The sequence below is a fragment of the Heterodontus francisci genome, unplaced genomic scaffold (genome assembly GCF_036365525.1).
Source record: "Heterodontus francisci isolate sHetFra1 unplaced genomic scaffold, sHetFra1.hap1 HAP1_SCAFFOLD_64, whole genome shotgun sequence".
In the NCBI taxonomy this organism is placed as follows: Eukaryota; Metazoa; Chordata; class Chondrichthyes; order Heterodontiformes; family Heterodontidae; genus Heterodontus; species Heterodontus francisci.
Genome location: NW_027140221.1, coordinates 9,132,581 through 9,143,309, shown reverse-complemented (window position 1 = coordinate 9,143,309; position 10,729 = coordinate 9,132,581).

The window sequence follows — 10,729 nt, the reverse complement described above, 5'->3', positions numbered from 1 at the left end:
GTCAGTGTCTGTCTTTGTTACTAGGTGTCAGTGTGTGTCTGTGTTACTTGGTGTCAGTGTGTGTCTGTGTTACTTGGTGTCAGTGTGTGTCTTTGTTACTTGGTGTCGGTGTATGTCTTTGTTCCTTGGTGTAAGTGTTTGTCTGTGTTACTGGATATCAGTGTATGTCTTTGTTAGTAGGTGTCTGTGTATGTCTGTGATACTTGGTGTAAGTGTGTGTCTTTGTTACCGGGTATCAGTGTATGTCTTTGTTACTTGGTGTCTGTGTATGTCTTTGTTACTTGGTGTAAGTTTGTGTCTGTGTCACTGGGACTCAGTGTATGTCTTTGTTACTTGGTGTCAGTGTATGTCTTTGTTACTTGTTGTAAGTTTATGTCTTTGTTACTTGGTGTCAGTGTATGTATTTGTTACTTGGTGTAAGTGTGTGTCTTTGTTATTGGGTATCAGTGTCTGTCTATGTTAATTTGTGTCAGTGGATGTCTTTGTTACTGGGTGTCAGTGTGTGTCTGTGTTACTGGGTATCAGTGTATGTCTTTGTTACTTGGGGTAAGTGCATGTCTTTGTTACTTGGTGTCAGTGTATGTCTGTGTTTCTTGGTGTAAGTTTCTGTCTTTGTTACTTGGTGTCAGTGTATGTATTTGTTACTTGGTGTCAGTGTATGTCTGTGTTACTTGGTGTATGTGTATGTCTTTGTTACTTGGTGTCAGTGTATGTCTTTGTTACTTGCTGTAAGTGTGTGTCTTTGTTACTTGGTGTCAGTGTATGTCTTTGTTACTTGGTGTAAGTGTGTGTCTGTGTTACTGGGTATCAGTGTATATCTTTGTTACTTGGTGTCTGTGTATGTCTTTGTTACTTCGTGTAAGTGTGTGTCTGTGTTACTGGGTGTCAGTGTATGTCTTTGTTACTGGGTGTCAGTGTATGCCTTTGTTACTTGGTGTCAGTGTATGTCTTTGTTACTTGGTGTCAGTATATGTCTTTGTTACTAGGTGTCAGTGTGTGTCTGTGTTACTTGGTGTCAGTGTGTGTCTTTGTTACTTGGTGTCAGTGTATGTCTTTGTTACTTGGTGTAAGTTTGTGTCTGTGTGGCTGGGTATCAGTGTATGTCTTTGTTACTTGGTGTAAGTGTGTGTCTTTGTTACTGGGTATCAATGGATGTCTTTGTTACTTGTTGTCTGTGTGTGTATTTGTATACTTGGTGTCAGTGTGTGTCTTTGTTACTTGGTGTCAGTGTGTTTCTTTGTTACTTGGTGTAAGTGTGTGTCATTCTTACTTGGTGTAAGTGCATGTCTCTGTTACTTGGTGTCAGTGTATGTCTGTGTAACTTGGTATAAGTGTGTGTCTTTGTTAGTTGGTGTAAGTGTATATCTTTGTTACTTGGTGTCAGAGTATGCCTGTGTTATTTGGTGTAAGTGTATGTATTTGTTACTTGGTGTCGGTGTATGTATTTGTTACTTGGTGTAAGTGTTTGTCTGTGTTACTGGGAATCAGTGTATGTCTTTGTTACTTGGTGTCTGTGTATGTCAGTGATACTTGGTGTAAGTGCGTGTCTTTGTTACTGGGTGTCAGTGTATGTCTTTGTTACTGGGTGTCAGTGTATGTCTTTGTTACTTGGTTTAAGTGTGTGTCTGTGTTACTGGGTATCAGTGTATGTCTTTTTTACTTGGTTTAAGTGTATGTCTTTGTTACTTGGTGTCAGTGTATGTCTTTGATACTTGGTGTCAGTGCATGTCTGTGTTTCTTGGTGTAAGTTTGTGTCTTTGTTACTTGGTGTCAGTGTATGTCTGCGTTACTTGGTGTAAGTGTATGTCTTTGTTACTTGGTGTCAGTGTATGTCTTTGTTACTTGGTGTCAGTGTATGTCTTTGTTACTTGGTGTAAGTGTGTGTCTTTGTTACTTGGTGTAAGTGTATGTCTTTGTTACTTGGTGTAAGTGTGTGTCTTTGTTACTGGGTATCAATGTATGTCTTTGTGACTTGGTGTCTGTGTATGTCTTTGTATAATTGGTGTCAGTGTGTGTCTTTGTTACTTGGTGTCAGTGTGTTTCTTTGTTACTTGGTGTCAGTGTTTTTCTTTGTTACTGGGTGTCAGTGTATGTCTTTGTTAATTGGTGTAAGTGTATGTCTTTGTTACTTGGTGTCAGTGTGAGTCTTTGTTACTGGGTGTCAGTGCATGTCTTTGTTATTTGGTGTAAGAGTGTGTCTTTCTTACTTGGTGTAAGTGCATGTCTTTGTTACTTGGTGTCAGTGTATGTGTGTGTAACTTGGTGTATGTGTGTGTCTTTGTTAGTTGGTGTCAGTGTATGTCTGTGTTATTTGGTGTAAGTGTATGTATTTGTTACTTGGTGTCGGTGTATGTCTTTGTTCCTTGGTGTAAGTGTTTGTCTGTGTTACTGGATATCAGTGTATGTCTTTGTTAGCTGGTGTCTGTGTATGTCTGTGATACTTGGTGTAAGTGTGTGTCTTTGTTACCGGGTATCAGTGTATGTCTTTGTTACTTGGTGTCAGTGTATGTCTTTGTTACTTGTTGTAAGTGTATGTCTTTGTTACTTCTTGTCAGTGTATGTATTTGTTACTTGGTGTAAGTGTGTGTCTTTGTTATTGGGTATCAGTGTCTGTCTATGTTAATTTGTGTCAGTGGATGTCTTTGTTACTGGGTGTCAGTGTGTGTCTATGTTACTGGGTGTCAGTGTATGTCTTTGTTACTGGGTGTCAGTGTATGTCTTTGTGACTTGGTGTAAGTGTGTGTCTCTGTTACTGGGTATCAGAGTCTGTCTTTGTTACTTGGTGTAAGTGTGTGTCTGTGTTACTGGGTATCAGTGTATGTCTTTGTTACTTGGTGTCAGTGTATGTCTGTGTTTCTTGGTGAAGGTTTCTGTCTTTGTTACTTGGTGTCAGTGTATGTATTTGTTACTTGGTGTCAGTGTATGTCTGTGTTACTTGGTGTAAGTGTATGTCTTTGTTACTTGGTGTCAGTGTATGTCTTTGTTACTTGGTGTCAGTGTGTTTCTTTGTTACTTGGTGTCAGTGTATGTCTTTGTTACTTGGTGTCAGTGTATGTCTGTGTTTCTTGGTGTATGTGTGTGTCTTTGTTAGTTGGTGCAAGTGTATGTCTTTGTTACTTGGTGTCAGTGTATGTCTGTGTTACTTGGTGTAAGTGTATGTATTTGTTACTTGGTGTCAGTGTATGTCTTTTTTACTTGGTGTAAGTGTGTGTCTGTGTTACTGGGTATCAGTGTATATCTTTGTTACTTGGTGTCTGTGTATGTCTGTGATACTCGGTGTAAGTGTGTGTCTCTGTAACTGGGTATCAGTGTATGTCTTCGATACTTGGTGTCTGTGCATGTCTTTGTTTCTTGGTGTCCGTGTATGTCTTTGTTAGTGGGTGTCAGTGTATGCCTTTGTTACTTGGTGTCAGTATATGTCTTTGTTACTAGGTGTAAGTGTGTGTCTGTGTAACTTGGTGTCAGTGTGTGTCTTTGTTACTTAGTGTCAGTGTATGCCTTTGTTACTTGGTGTAAGTGTGTGTCTGTGTGGCTGGGTATCAGTGTGTGTCTTTGTTACTTGGTGTAAGTGTGTGTCTTTGTTACTGGGTATCAATGTATGTCTTTGTTACTGGGTGTCTGTGTGTGTCTTTGTATACTTGGTGTCAGTGTGTGTCTTTGTTACTTGGTGTCAGTGTGTTTCTTTGTTACTGGGTGTCAGAGTTTGTCTTTGTTACTGGGTGTCAGTGCATGTCTTTGTTACTTGGTGTAAGTGTATGTCTTTGTTAATTGGTGTCAGTGTGAGTCTTTGTTACTGGGTGTCAGTGCATGTCTTTGTTACTGGGTATCAGTGTCTGTCTTTGTTACTTGGTGTAAGAGTGTGTCTGTGTTGCTGGGTATCAGTATATGTCTTTCTTACTTGGTGTCAGTGTAGGTCTGTGTTACTTGGTGTAATTGTGTGTCTTTGTTAGTTGGTGTCAGTGTATATCTTTGTTACTTGGTGTCAGTGTATGCCTGTGTTATTTGGTGCAAGTGCATTTCTTTGTTACTTGGTGTCTGTGTATGTCTGTGATACTTGGTGTAAGTGTGAGTCTTTGCTCCTGGGTGTCAGTGTATGTCTTTGTTACTTGGTGTCTGTGTTTGTCTGTGATACTTGGTGTAAGTGTGTGTCTTTGTTACTGGGTGTCAGTGTCCGTCTTTGTGACTTGGTGTAAGTGTGTGTCTCTGTTACTGGGTGTCAGTGTCTGTCTTTGTTACTTGGTGTAAGTGTGTGTCTGTGTCACTGGGTATCAGTGTATGTCTTTGATACTTGGTGTCAGTGTATGTCTGTGTTTCTTGGTGTAAGTGTGTGTCTTTGTTACTTGGTGTCAGTGTATGTCTGTGTTAATTTGTGTCAGTGGATGTCTTTGTTACTGGGTGTCAGTGTGTATCTGTGTTACTTGGTGTAAGTGTGTGTCTTTGTTACTTCGTGTCAGTGCATGTCTGTGTTACTGGGGATCAGTGTATGTCTTTGTTACTTGGTGTAAGTGTGTGTCTTTGTTACTTCGTGTCAGTGCAGGTCTGTGTTACTGGATATCAGTGTATGTCTTTGCTAGTTGGTGTCTGTGTATGTCTGTGATACTTGGTGTAAGTGTGTGTCTTTGTTACCGGGTATCAGTGTATGTCTTTGTTACTTCGTGTAAATTTGTGTCTGTGTTACTGGGTATCAGTGTATGTCTTTGTTACCGGGTATCAATGTATGTCTTTGTTACTTGTTGTAAGTGTATGTCTTTGTTACTTGGTGTCAGTGTATGTATTTGTTACTTGGTGTAAGTGTGTTTCTCTGTTACTGGGTATCAGTGTCTGTCTTTGTTAATTGGTGTAAGTGTGTGTCTGTGTTACTGGGTATCAGTGTATGTCTTTGTTACTTGGTGTAAGTGTGTGTCTGTGTTCCTGGGTATCAGTGTATATCTTTGTTACTTGGTGTAAGTGTGTTTCTCTGTTACTGGGTATCAGTGTCTGTCTTTGTTAATTGGTGTAAGTGTGTGTCTGTGTTACTGGGTATCAGTGTATGTCTGTGATACTTGGTGTAAGTGTGTGTCTGTGTTACTGGGTATCAGTGTATGTCTTCGTTACTTGGTGTCTGTGTATGTCTTTGTTACTTGGTGTCCGTGTGTGTCTGTGTTACTGGGTGTCAGTGTATGCCTTTGTTACTGGGTGTCTGTGCATGCCTTTGTTACTTGGTGTCAGTGTATGTCTTTGTTACTTGTTGTCAGTGTATGTCTTTGTCACTAGGTGTAAGTGTGTGTCTGTGTTACTTGGTGTCAGTGTGTGTCTTTGTTACTTGGTGTCAGTGTATTTCTTTGTTACTTGGTGTAAGTGTGTGTCTGTGTTACTGGGTGTCAGTGTATGTCTTTGTTACTGGGTGTCAGTGTATGCCTTTGTTACTTGGTGTCAGTGTATGTCTGTGTTACTTGGTGTAAGTGTATGTCTTTGTTACTTCGTGTCAGTGCATGTCTGTGTTACTTGGGATCAATGTATGTCTTTGTTACTTGGTGGCAGTGTATGTCTTTGTTGCATGGTGCAAGTGTGTGTCTGTGTTACTGGGTATCAGTGTATGTCTTTGTTACTTGGTGTCTGTGTATGTCTGTGATACTTGGTGTAAGTGTGTGTCTGTGTGGCTGGGTATCAGTGTATGTCTTTGTTACTTGGTGTAAGTGTGTGTCTTTGTTACTGGGTATCAATGTATGTCTTTGTTACTTGGTGTCTGTGTATGTCTTAGTTTCTTGGTGTAAGTGTATGTCTTTGTTACTTTGTGTTAGTGTGAGTCTTTGTTACTGGGAGTCAATGCATGTCTTTGTTACTGGGTATCAGTGTCTGTCTTTGTTACTTGGTGTAAGAGTGTGTCTGTGTTGCTGGGTATCAGTATATGTCTTTGTTACTTGGTGTCAGTGTAGGTCTGTGTTACTTGGTGTAATTGTGTGCCTTTCTTACTTGGTGTAAGTGCATGTCTTTGTTACATGGTGTCAGTGTATGTCTGTGTAACTTGGAGTAAGTGTGTGTCTTTGTTAGTTGCTGTAAGTGTATATCTTTGTGACTTGGTGTCAGGGTATGTCTGTGTTATTTGGTGTAAGTGTATGTATTTGTTACTTGGTGTCGGTGTATGTCTTTGTTAGTTGGTGTCTGTGGATGTCTGTGATACTTGGTGTAAGTGTGTGTCTTTGTTACCGGGTATCAGTGTATGTCTTTGTTACTTCGTGTAAGTTTGTGTCTGTGTTACTGGGAATCAGTGTATGCCTTTGTCACTTGGTGTCAGTGTATGTCTTTGTTACTTGGTGTCAGTGTATGTCTTTGTTCCTTGGTGTAAGTGTTTTTCTGTGTTACTGGATATCAGTGTATGTCTTTGTTAGTTGGTGTCTGTGTAAGTCTGTGATATTTGGTGTAAGTGTGTGTCTTTGTTACCGGGTATCAGTGTATGTCTTTGTTACTTCGTGTAAGTTTGTGTCTGTGTTACTGGGTATCAGTGTATGCCTTTGTTACTGGGTATCAGTGTATGTCTTTGTTACTTGGTGTCAGTGTATGTCTGTGTTACTTGCTGCAAGTGTGTGTCTTTGTTCCTTGGTGTAAGTGTTTTTCTGTGTTACTGGATATCAGTGTATGTCTTTGCTAGTTGCTGTCTGTGTATGTCTGTGATACTTGGTGTAAGTGTGTGTCTTTGTTACCGGGTATCAGTGTATGTCTTTGTTACTTCGTGTAAGTTTGTGTCTGTGTTACTGGGTATCAGTGTATGTCTTTGTTCCTTGGTGTCAGTGTATGTCTTTGTTACTTGTTGTAAGTGTATGTATTTGTTACTTGGTGTCAGTGTATGTCTTTGTTACTTGTTGTAAGTGTGTGTCTTTGCTACTGGGTATCAGTGTCTGCCTATGTTAATTTGTGTCAGTGGATGTCTTTGTCACTTGGTGTCAGTGTGTGTCTTTGTTACTGGGTGTCAGTGTATGTCTTTGTTACTGGGTGTCAGTGCATGTCTTTGTGACTTGGTGTAAGTGTGTGTCTCTGTTACTGGGTATCAGTGTCTGTCTTTGTTAATTGGTGTAAGTGTGTGTCTGTGTTACTGGCTATCAGTGTACGTCTTTGTTACTTGGTGTAAGTGTGTGTCTGTGTTCCTGGGTATCAGTGGATATCTTTGTTACTTGGTGTCTGTGTATGTCTGTGATACTTGGTGTAAGTGTGTGTCTGTGTTACTGGGTATCAGTGTATGTCATCGTTACTTGGTGTCTGTGTATGCCTTTGTTACTTGGTGTCCGTGTGTGTCTGTGTTACTGGGTGTCAGTGTATGCCTTTGTTACTGGGTGTCTGTGCATGCCTTTGTTACTTGGTGTCAGTGTATGTCTTTGTTACTTGTTGTCAGTGTATGTCTTTGTCACTAGGTGTAAGTGTGTGTCTGTGTTACTGGGGATCAGTGAATGTCTTTGCTACTTGGTGTCAGTGTATGTCTTTGTTACAGTGTGTCAGTGTATGTTTTTGTTACTGGGTGTCAATGTTTGTCTTTGTTACCTGGTGTCCGTGTGTGTCTGTGTTACTGGGTGTCAGTGTATGTCTTTGTTACTGGGTGTCAGTGCATGTCTGTGTGACTGGGGATCAGTGTATGTCTTTGTTACTTGGTGGCAGTGTATGTCTTTGTTGCATGGTGTAAGTGTGTGTCTTTGTTACTGGGTATCAGTGTATGTCTTTGTTACTTGGAGTCTGTGTATGTCTGTGATACTTGGTGTAAGTGTGTGTCTGTGTGGATGGGTATCAGTGTATGTCTTTGTTACTTCTGTCTGTGTATGCCTTTGTTACTTGGTGTCAGTGTATGTCTGTGTTACTTGGTGTAAGTGTGTTTCTTTGTTACTGGGTGTCATTGTTTTTCTTAGTTACTGGGTGTCAGTGTATGTCTTTGTTACTTGGTGTAAGTGTATGTCTTTGTTACTTTGTGTCAGTGTGAGTCTTTGTTACTGGGAGTCAGTGCATGTCTTTGTTACTGGGTATCAGTGTCTGTCTTTGTTACTTGGTGTAAGAGTGTGACTGTGTTGCTGGGTATCAGTATATGTCTTTGTTACTTGGTGTCAGTGTAGGTCTGTGTTACTTGGTGTAAGTGTGTGCCTTTCTTACTTGGTGTAAGTGCATGTCTTTGTTACTTGGTGTCAGTGTATGTCTGTGTAAATTGGAGTAAGTGTGTATCTTTGTTAGTTGGTGTAAGTGTATATCTTTGTTACTTGGTGTCAGGGGATGCCTGTGTTATTTGGTGGAAGTGTATGTATTTGTTACTTGGTGTCGGTGTATGTCTTTGTTAGTTGGTGTCTGTGGATGTCTGTGATACTTGGTGTAAGTGTGTGTCTTTGTTACCGGGTATCAGTGTATGTCTTTGTTACTTCGTGTAAGTTTTGTCTGTGTTACTCGGTATCAGTGTATGCCTTTGTTACTTGGTGTCAGTGTATGTCTTTGTAACTTGGTGTCAGTGTATGTCTTTGTTCCTTGGTGTAAGTGTTTTTTCTGTGTTACTGGATATCAGTGTATGTCTTTGTTAGTTGGTGTCTGTGTATATCTGTGATACTTGGTGTAAGTGTGTGTCTTTGTTACCGGGTATCAGTGTATGTCTTTGTTACTTCGTGTAAGTTTCTGTCTGTGTTACTTGGTGTCAGTGTATGTCTTTGTTACTTGGTGTCAGTGTATGTCTTTGTTCCTTGGTGTAAGTGTTTTTCTGTGTTACTGGATATCAGTGTATGTCTTTGTTTGTTGGTGTCTGTGTATGTCCGTGATACTTGGTGTAAGTGTGTGTCTTTGTTACTGGGTATCAGTGTATGTCTTTGTTCCTTGGTGTCAGTGTATGTCTTTGTTACTTGTTGTAAGTGTATGTCTTTGTTACTTGGTGTCAGTGTATGTATTTGTTACTTGGTGTAAGTGTGTGTCTTTGCTACTGGGTATCAGTGTCTGTCTTTGTCACTTGGTGTCAGTGGATGTCTTTGTCACTTGGTGTCAGTGTGTGTCTTTGTTACTGGGTGTCAGTGTATGTCTTTGTTACTGGGTGTCAGTGCATGTCTTTGTGACTTGGTGTAAGTGTGTGTCTCTGTTACTGGGTATCAGTGTCTGTCTTTGTTAATTGGTGTAAGTGTGTGTCTGTGTTACTGGGTATCAGTGTATGTCTTTGTTACTTGGTGTAAGTGTGTGTCTGTGTTCCTGGGTATCAGTGTATATCTTTGTTACTTGGTGTCTGTGTATGTCTGTGATACTTGGTGTAAGTGTGTGTCTGTGTTACTGGGTATCAGTGTATGTCTTCGTTACTTGGTGTCTGTGTATGTCTTTGTTACTTGGTGTCCGTGTGTGTCTGTTTTACTGGGTGTCAGTGTATGCCTTTGTTACTGGGTGTCAGTGCATGCCTTTGTTACTTGGTGTCAGTGTATGTCTTTGTTACTTGTTGTCAGTGTATGTCTTTGTCACTAGGTGTAAGTGTGTGTCTGTGTTACTTGGTGTCAGTGTGTGTCTTTGTTACTTGGTGTCAGTGTATGTCTTTGTTACTTGGTGTAAGTGTGTGTCTGTGTTACTGGGGATCAGTGAATGTCTTTGCTACTTGGTGTCAGTGTATGTCTTTGTTAAAGTGTGTCAGTGTATGTTTTTGTTACTGGGTGTCAATGTATGTCTTTGTTACCTGGTATCCGTGTGTGTCTGTGTTACTGGGTGTCAGTGTATGTCTTTGTTCCTGGGTGTCAGTGTATGCCTTTGTTACTTGGTGTCAGAGTATGTCTGTGTTACTTGGTGTAAGTGTGTGTCTTTGTTTCTTGGTGGCAGTGTATGTCTTTGTTGCATGGTGTAAGTGTGTGTCTGTGTTACTGGGTATCAGTGTATGTCTTTGTTACTTGGTGTCTGTGTATGTCTGTGATACTTGGTGTAAGTGTGTGTCTGTGTGGCTGGGTATCAGTGTATGTCTTTGTTACTTGGTGTAAGTGTGTGTCTTTGTTACTGGGTATCAATGTATGTCTTTGTTAGTTGGTGTCTGTGTATGTCTTTGTATACTTGGTGTCAGTGTGTGTCTTTGTTACTTGATGTCAGTGTGTTTCTTTGTTACTGGGTGTCAGTGCATGTCTTTGTTACTGGGTATCAGTGTCTGTCTTTGTTACTTGGTGTAAGAGTGTGTCTGTGTTGCTGGGTATCAGTATATGTCTTTGTTACTTGGTGTCAGTGTAGTTCTGTGTTACTTGGTGTAAGTGTGTGCCTTTCTTACTTGGTGTAAGTGCATGTATTTGTTACTTGGTGTCGGTGTATGTCTTTGTTACTTGGTGTCAGTGTTATTCTGTATTACTGGTTATCAGTGTATGTCTTTGTTAGTTGGTGTCTGTGGATGTCTGTGATACTTGGTGTAAGTGTATATTTTTGTTACTGGGTGTCAATGTATGTCTTTGTTACCTGGTGTCCGTGTGTGTCTGTGTTACTGGGTGTCAGTGTATGTCTTTGTTACTGGGTGTCAGTTTATGCCTTTGTTACTTGGTGTCAGTCTATGTCTGTGTAACTGGGGTCAGTGTATGTCTGTGTTCCTTGGTGTCAGTGTATGTCTTTGTTGCATGGTGTAAGTGTGTGTCTGTGTTACTGGGTATCAGTGTATGTCTTTGTTACTTGGTGTCTGTGTATGTCTTTGTTACTTGGTGTAAGTGTGTGTCTGTGTGGCTGGGTATCAGTGTATGTCTTTGTTACTTGGTGTAAGTGTGTGTCTTTGTTACTGGGTATCAATGTATGTCTT